This window comes from Hyperolius riggenbachi, chromosome 2, assembly GCF_040937935.1.
Source record: "Hyperolius riggenbachi isolate aHypRig1 chromosome 2, aHypRig1.pri, whole genome shotgun sequence".
Classification (NCBI taxonomy): domain Eukaryota; kingdom Metazoa; phylum Chordata; class Amphibia; order Anura; family Hyperoliidae; genus Hyperolius; species Hyperolius riggenbachi.
In genome coordinates this window covers 40,799,865-40,809,893 of record NC_090647.1, presented here as the reverse complement: position 1 = coordinate 40,809,893, position 10,029 = coordinate 40,799,865, and the positions used below count along the sequence as shown (strand labels likewise).

Below are 10,029 nucleotides of genomic sequence, written 5' to 3'. Positions count from 1 at the left end.
TGGTCACACGCCGTGGCTCACTTTCACTTTTGCGAAGTTCGGGGGAACTGCGCCTGCGCGGCCCTGGTCGTTCACGTTCCCGTAGCCGGACGCATACTGCGCAGGTACAGTAGAGGTTTTCTCATACTGCGCCTGCGCAGGCCCCTCCTGGCTACAGGAACGCATACTAGGATACGCGTGGCCAGGGCACAATGGGAACAAAAGTGAGCTGCAGCGGGGTAACCGAGGATCGGTCCAGGATGGCGAGGGCACAGGTCGGCTGCAGGGGGCTGGCAGAAGCCCCAGTTAATGGAAACTTATTTTTTTAAGCAGTTTACAGTCCTGCTTTAAGCTATGTACACACCAAAAGATAAAATTGGGTAAAACAACTGAATTCCACAATCAAATTCAGAAGATGTTAAAGTGAACCTCCGGACTAAAAATCTACTCAGCAGAACTGAAAAGGCTTGGTGTTTCTTTAACAGTTTCACAGCATCAGAACTTTGTTTTTCTTACCAAAGCATCATTTTTAGGTGCGTTTTTAGCTAAGCTTCACCCATCAAAGAGACCTGCCCGGGCGGTTTTTCCCTGATGCTGTGCAAAGCATGATGGGATTTCCTATGTTGTTATTCACTGGCTGCAGAGCTGCCTAGCAACTGGAAGGAGTGATCAGGACAGTTGGAACTGTGTCTCATGCTCCCTGTCACCTCCTTTCAACTAAAAAGATGGCTGCACTTGTGAAATCAAACATTTGCCTGTGCTTTTGAAACAGGATGGGTAAGAGATTATATTAACTATCTATTTTAATTAACGTAAGTAATGCAACTTAATAACAGTATGTTTTGTAGGCTGGAGTTCCTCTTTAAGCATCCCTGTCTCTCTCTCTGCAACTTCTACAACCACCACTAACAAAAGATCTCTGCACACCCCACCCTTTTATACTAGAGGGGCAGCAGTGATAGGTTGCTTCCGAGCTGTTGCTAGGGGCAGGGAGCTGTGTGATTGGCCAGGCAGTCGGTGTGAATGCTTTGCAAAATGCCTGGCAAAAATGTGAACAAAAACTCTCAAGTTGCATTTTTCAATTTCAAAATAGGACTTAGGGGCCTTTTCCACTAGCAGCATTGTGCGATCCCATCACCATCGCTTGTGGATCGCAAAACGCTAGGTACACTTGAAACTGTGCGTGCATTATTTCATAGCCTGGTAAATTGCCATGGAATGCAGACCTAAATTCAGAACGTCCTCTCTGCTCTAAAAGATAAGCAGCAGCATAATAACATTTTAAACAAAAACATTTTTGTTACAGCTAATACAAATCCTGTAATAAACGTGCAGAGCGTCTACTTCCTGCTTTTAATGGAAGCAGACATATTGTTCACAGCCTGTGCTTTCAAATGAGCTTATCTGCCTTATCTGCTGTCGCAGTTAAAGAGACACTGAAGCGAAAAAAAAAATATATGATATAATGAATTGGTTGTGTACTATGAACAATTACTAGAAGATTAGCAGCAAAGAAAATATTCTCATATTTTTATTTTCAGGTGTACAGTGTTTTTTCTAACATTGCATCATTCTATAATATGTGCACATTACACAACACTCAGCATTCAAAATGATTCTTCAAGAGCAGTCTGTGAACTAATGACCTCTCCTCTGTCAGAGAAAAAGGAATTAGTTTAGTAACAGTTGAGATAATAAAAGTCAGATAACAGCCCTCTCCACGACTTTGAAAGTCGTAGAGATTAATGGCTTTTTTGCATAGAGATAACAACTGGAGTTTCTTAACTCTTCCTGTACTGGAAACAATTAGACTGATGTATTTGATCTTAATGTTTTATTTCTTAGCTGTACTACACATACAAATCATAATATCATATATTTTTTTTCGCTTCAGTGTCTCTTTAAGTGACACATGGGAGAGATCAAATTGCAACTTGTGATTAGACATAGATGAGGGGGAATTAGACAGGCTAAACTCTCTAAATACATACAGGGTGCATTTCTCTGTGTTTTCCTTCTGTCCTGTGCAAGAGTTCAGTTCAGCACCATGTAGCTTCCAGGATCGTTTACCGCCGCGCTCTCGTATTCCCTTGCGGGGATGAAAACCGCTGCAAGCCAGGAAGCGCTGCCGAAAGGCGCAGAAAAGTATTTGGAACGAGACGCCAGGCCTGCAGCGGGCAGTTGATTCAGACGTCTGTTTAAGGCCCGGTTCACATTAGCGCTAAAAATCTGTTCGCAGATCAGAAGGGAACTGATTGGAACAGATGCGAATGGATCCAATGTTAACTTACGGATCCGTTCACATCTGTCTGTTTGAACGGATCCTTTGGGGGTGGGGAATATGGGGAAATGGAACGTAACTAGGGGAAGGCAAACGGAGTAAAAACCGATCCAATTTGCCGGTAATCAGACCCATTTTACACTTCAACGCAGGTGTGAACTGGCCCTTAAAGGAGTTGTAAGCCAAAATTTAAAAAATGTTTACTCGCCTGGGGCTTTCTCCAGCCCCTTGCAGCCATCTGTCCCACGCAACCGCTTCACACTCCGCCGCCGTCCTGGGCTCCCTGCACGGTGCAGAGGCCGACCGCGGGGTCGGCCTTACTGCGCCAGCGCGAAGCGCCACTCTTAACCATGCAGTGCGCCGCGGACCAAATGGCCGTGGTTACCAGCGGCGCTTCGCGCAGTGCCTCTGCACCGTGCGGGGAGCCCGGGACGGCGGCGGAGGGCAGAGCGGAGTGGTCAGCGTTGGACAGTCAGTTGCAAGGGGCTGGAGAAAGCCCCAGGTGAGTAAAATTCATTTTTTAAATTTTGGCTGATGATTCCTTTAAAGTGTACCAGAGATCACGGTAATGTAAAAATCCATACTTACCCCCATAAACACATGTGAGTCCCTCGCCATCCTCCCGCGGTCTGCTGTTCAGCCGCGATCAGCCCTGGTAACTTGCTCAGTCGCGTCCAGTCTGGGTCTTCTGTGCATGCGCGGACCTCCCCCACATGGGCAGTAGACCCACACTGACATCACTGAACAAGTAACCGGAGGTGATTGCGGGTGAACAGCAGACCGCAGGAGGACAGCAAGGGACTCACGTGTTTATGGGGCGGGAGGAAGCCCTGGGGTGTGTATCGATTTTTGCTATAATTTGATCTCTGGTTTCCTTTAACCAGCCCTAAAAGAGAGACACGTGAAAAAGAAAGAGGGACAGAGGAATGTGGTTAAAAAAGAGGGACTGTCCCTCCTAAAAAAAAAAAAAAAAAAAAAAAAAAGAGGGACAGAATAAATGAGAGCTATAAAGTACATAAAGATTGGGATGAGTTGATAAAGCTGACCTACTAACCTAAAAAAAAAAAAAAAAAAAACAACAGTCCAGAGTAGAAATATTCAGACTTGCTATTATTATCTCTGGCCCGGGTTCAAGACAACAGGGCATTTCTGAGGGCGTACGTTAAAAAGGGGCGCTGGGAAAAAAGGGAGCCGGGTTTTAAACGATAAACATGGATAACGTTTAAAAAATATAATGTACTATATTTCGTTTAAAAATAATGTTTTATAAAGTTATAAATCATTAAATAATGTGCATGAAATTGGCAATTGTGAAAATGTTAATCTTCCGTTTAAAAAGTGAAACGTATAATAACGTTTAAAAAAAAATAGTAAGTAACCCTCCCTGTACCTACCCCTAACCCCTAGACCCCCGTGTTGGTGCCTAAACCTAAGACTCCACTGATGGTGCCTAAACCTAAGACTCCCCTGGTGGTGCCTAAACCTAAGACTCCCCTGGTGGTGCCTAAACCTAAGACTCCCCTGGTGGTGCCTAAACCTAAGACCCCCCTGTTGATGCCTAAACCTAAGACCCCCCTGGTGGTGCCTAAACCTAAGACCCCCCTGTGATAAGCATTAATAACGTGTGAAAAAAATATTGTACTGTTTTTCGTTTAAAAATAATGTTTAAAAAATTATAAATCATAAAATAATGTGTAATCATGAGAAGCAGTTATAAAACAGTAAAAGTCTCCGGGCGCCGCTTATAAAACGTTATTTTTCTCCGGCGCCCTTTTTTCCTGTCGGGCGCCCATTAAACGATATTTATTATGGGAGTGAATGGCGGCGCCCGATTTGTCCACTTGCCTCAGGCGCCCGAATTTACTGTTCCCTTTCTGAGGGTAGATGTCAGGCTGGGTCATCAGACAGGGCTGGCAGCCATTGTAGATGTTCTGCAGCAGCTGCAGGAAGGAGCCGTTGGCACACTGCTCTATCTCTGTGCACTCAGACCCCCCAGAATAAGCCTGCCTCCCCCGGGCTGGTATAAATAGCCTGGGGATGGTCACTGGGATGGCAGCTCTCCTGCCAGGCTGCAGGGTGCCCGGCTGTGTCAGGCTGGCAGCAGGCTGAGTTGTAGCGCCTCCCCCTGGTGGGCAGGACGAGAACTGCAGCTCTATATTGTACAATAATTCCAGCCGGACTTCATTCACACAGACTGGCTGCAGAGCTGGGACCGCTGACTGAGCTCCGGAGGACCCCGGTACACGGTAGGGTCGTGATCTACTGCCATTCTGATAACTGTCCAGCTGTATGCACTGATCCCATACACTGTGCCATGCTCTGACTGTACCATTTACTGATCCTATACACTGACTGTACCATGCACTGATCCCATACACTGACTGCACCATGCACTGATCCCACCATGCACTGATCCCATACTGACTGTACCATGCCTGGATCCCATACACTGCCTGTACCATGCACTGACCCCATACACTGTGCCATGCACTGATCCCATACACTGACTGCACCATACACTGATCCCATAAACTGTGCCATGCACTGATCCTATACACTGACTGTACCATGCACTGATCCCATAAACTGTGCCATGCACTGATCCTATACACTGCCTGTACCATGTACTGATCCCATACACTGACTGCACCATGCACTGACTGCACCATGCACTGATCCCATACTGACTGTACCATGCCTGGATCCCATACACTGCCTGTACCATGCACTGACCCCATACACTGTGCCATGCACTGATCCCATACACTGACTGCACCATACACTGATCCCATAAACTGTACCATACACTGACTGTACCATACACTGACTGTACCATGTACTGATCCCATACACTGACTGCACCATGCACTGACTGCACCATGCACTGATCCCATACTGACTGTACCATGCCTGGATCCCATACACTGCCTGTACCATGCACTGACCCCATACACTGTGCCATGCACTGATCCCATACACTGACTGCACCATACACTGATCCCATAAACTGTACCATACACTGACTGTACCATACACTGACTGTACCATACACTGATACCATACACTGATGCCATACACTGATCCCATACACTAACTGTACCATACGCTGACTGTACCATGCCTGATACCATACACTGACTGTACCATACACTGACTGTACCATACACTGACTGTACTATGCCTGATCCCATACACTGACTTTACCATACACTGACTGTACCATACACTGACTGTACTATGCCTGATCCCATACACTGACTGTACCATACACTGATACCATACACTGCGCCATGCACTGATCCCATACACTGACTGCACCATACACTGATGCCATACACTGACTGTACCATGCCTGATCCCATACACTGACTGTACCATACACTGACTGTACTATGCCTGATCCCATACACTGACTGTACCATACACTGATACCATACACTGCGCCATGCACTGATCCCATACACTGACTGCACCATAAACTGATACCATACACTGACTGTACCATACACTGACTGTACCATAAACTGATACCATACACTGACTGTACCATACCCTGATCCCATACGCTGACTGCACCATACACTGATCCTATACACAGACTGATCCCATACACAGACTGATCCCATACACTGTACCATACACTGACTGTACCATACACTGACTGTACCATACACGGATACCATACACTGACTGTACCATAGACTGACTGTACCATACACTGATACCATACACTGACGTTACCATACACTCAGAGCAGGAACAAGGTCCTCCAGCACCCAAGGCTGAGACACCAAAGTTCGCCCCTCCATCCCTCCCACCTCAGCTGTCACACACTGATTGCTATTAGACTAAGAGGGCCACAGGGCCCACAACCTCCCCAACACCTTAATATCTAGTTATCTGGCTTGCAGTCACTGCTATGTATCCCCTTTTCTTATTTCTTTCTGCTTCATACACAATTAGGAATGACAGCTGAATGAATTGTGCGCCCCCTCCTACACTGCGCCCTGAGGCTGGAGCCTCTCCAGCCTATGCCTCGGCCCGGCCCTGCATACACTGATACCACACACTGACTGTACCATACACAGACTGCACCATACACTGATACCACACACTGACTGTACTATACACTGATACCATACACTGATACCATACACTGACTGTACCATACACTGACTACCATACACTGACTGTACCATACACTGACTGTACCATACACAGACTGCACCATACACTGATACCACACACTGACTGTACTATACACTGATACCATACACTGATACCATACACTGACTGTACCATACACTGACTGTACCATACACTGACTACCATACACTGACTGTACCATACACTGACTGTACCATACACTGACTGTACCATACACTGATCCCATACACTGACTGTACTATACACTGATACCATACACTGACTGTACCATACACTGACTGTACCATACACTGATCCCATACACTGACTGTACTATACACTGATCCCATACACTGACTGTACTATACACTGATACCATACACTGACTGTACCATAAACTGATACCATACACTGACTGTACCATACACTGATCCCATACACTGACTGTACCATACACTGACTGTACCATACACGGATACCATACACTGACTGTACCATACACTGACTGTACCATACACTGACTGTACCATACACTGATCCCATACACTGACTGTACCATACACTGACTGTACCATACACTGACTGTACCATACACGGATACCATACACTGACTGTACCATACACTGACGTTACCATACACTGACGTTACCATACACTGACGTTACCATACACTGATACCACACACTGACTGTACCATACACTGACTGTACCATACACTGACTGTACCATACACTGACTGCACCATACACTGATACCATACACTGACTGTACTATACACTGATACCATACACTGATACCATACACTGACTGTACCATACACTGACTGTACCATACACTGATACCATACACTGACTGTACTATACACTGATACCATACACTGATTGTACCATAAACTGATACCATACACTGACTGTACCATACACTGACTGTACCATACACTGACTGTACCATACACTGATACCATACACTGACTGTACCATACACTGACGTTACCATACACTGACGTTACCATACACTGACTGTACCATACACTGACTGTACCATACACTGACTGTACCATACACTGACTGTACCATACACTGATACCATACAATACACTGATACCATACACTGACTGTACCATACACTGACTGTACCATACACTGACGTTACCATACACTGATACCACACACTGACTGTACCATACACTGACTGTACCATACACTGATACCATACACTGACTGTACCATACACTGACTGTACCATACACTGATACCATACACTGACTGTACCCTATACTGATACCATACACTGACTGTACCATACCATAATACCATACACTGACTGTACCCTACACTGATACCATACACTGACTGTACCATACACTGATACCATACACTGACTGTACCATACACTGATACCATACACTGACTGTACCATACACTGACACCATACACTGACTGTACCATACACTGATACCATACACTGACTGTACCATACACTGATACCATACACTGATACCATACACTGATACCATACACTGACTGTACCATACACTGACTACCATACACTGACTGTACCATACACTGACTGTACCATACACAGACTGCACCATACACTGATACCACACACTGACTGTACTATACACTGATACCATACACTGATACCATACACTGACTGTACCATACACTGACTGTACCATACACTGACTACCATACACTGACTGTACCATACACTGACTGTACCATACACTGACTGTACCATACACTGACTGTACCATACACTGATCCCATACACTGACTGTACTATACACTGATACCATACACTGACTGTACCATACACTGACTGTACCATACACTGATCCCATACACTGACTGTACTATACACTGATCCCATACACTGACTGTACTATACACTGATACCATACACTGATACCATACACTGACTGTACCATAAACTGATACCATACACTGACTGTACCATACACTGACTGTACCATACACGGATACCATACACTGACTGTACCATACACTGACTGTACCATACACTGACTGTACCATACACTGATCCCATACACTGACTGTACCATACACTGACTGTACCATACACGGATACCATACACTGACTGTACCATACACTGACGTTACCATACACTGACGTTACCATACACTGACGTTACCATACACTGATACCACACACTGACTGTACCATACACTGACTGTACCATACACTGACTGTACCATACACTGACTGCACCATACACTGATACCATACACTGACTGTACTATACACTGATACCATACACTGATACCATACACTGACTGTACCATACACTGACTGTACCATACACTGACTGTACTATACACTGATACCATACACTGATTGTACCATAAACTGATACCATACACTGACTGTACCATACACTGACTGTACCATACACTGATACCATACACTGACTGTACCATACACTGACGTTACCATACACTGACGTTACCATACACTGATACCATACACTGACTGTACCATACACTGACTGTACCATACACTGATACCATACAATACACTGATACCACACACTGACTGTACCATACACTGACTGTACCATACACTGACGTTACCATACACTGATACCACACACTGACTGTACCATACACTGACTGTACCATACACTGATACCATACACTGACTGTACCATACACTGACTGTACCATACACTGATACCATACACTGACTGTACCCTATACTGATACCATACACTGACTGTACCATACCATAATACCATACACTGACTGTACCCTACACTGATACCATACACTGACTGTACCATACACTGATACCATACACTGACTGTACCATACACTGATACCATACACTGACTGTACCATACACTGACACCATACACTGACTGTACCATACACTGATACCATACACTGATACCGTACACTGACTATACCATACACTGACTGTACCATACACTGATACCATACACTGACTGTACCATACACTGATACCATACACTGACTGTACCATACACTGATACCGTACACTGACTGTACCATACACTGATACCGTACACTGACTGTACCATACACTGATACCATACACTGACTGCACCATACACTGATACCATACACTGACTGTATTGTACACTGACTGTACCATACACTGACTGTAACATACACTGATACCGTACACTGACTGTACAATACACTGATACCATACACTGACTGGACTGTACACTGACTGTACCATACACTGATACCATACACTGACTGCACCATACACTGACTGTATCATGCACTGATCCCATACAATAAGGGCTTGTTCACACTAAGAGCGTTTGTGGGTGTTTTTTGAGTGCAGGCGATTTCTGAAATCACCCAGCGCTTTGTGCAATGATTCCCTATGAGAGAGTTCACATATGAGCAGTTCAATTCCGATCCGCTCCCCAAAGCGCTGCCTGTGCCGTTTTCAGGGCGATTTGCCTGTAATGGAAGGTAAAGGGAAATCACAAAGCGCATGAAAAAGCGATTTGTCTAGCGATTTCCCCAGCGCTTTCATGAATAAATACATTGTATATTTTTTCATTTCTGGGTCAAAGAGTTCACTTCCTGACGTCAGGAAGTGAAAAAACAAATCACTCT

At 45.0% G+C, this 10,029-nt stretch overlaps 1 protein-coding gene across 3 annotated transcripts in view; it reads left to right on the top strand.

Moving 5' to 3' along the window:
- Positions 1–738: 738 nt before the first annotated feature.
- Positions 739–10,029, top strand: part of GDPD4 (glycerophosphodiester phosphodiesterase domain containing 4) — a 122,447-nt gene continuing 113,156 nt past the window's right edge. For 2 of the 3 annotated variants that reach the window (XM_068266683.1, XM_068266681.1), the window contains exon 1: positions 4,341–4,506. The gene's annotated coding sequence lies outside the window, so the exon portion shown is untranslated. Of the gene's footprint in view, positions 757–4,340; positions 4,507–10,029 lie in introns of those variants that run through there. The other variant, XM_068266682.1, reaches the window with a different exon arrangement.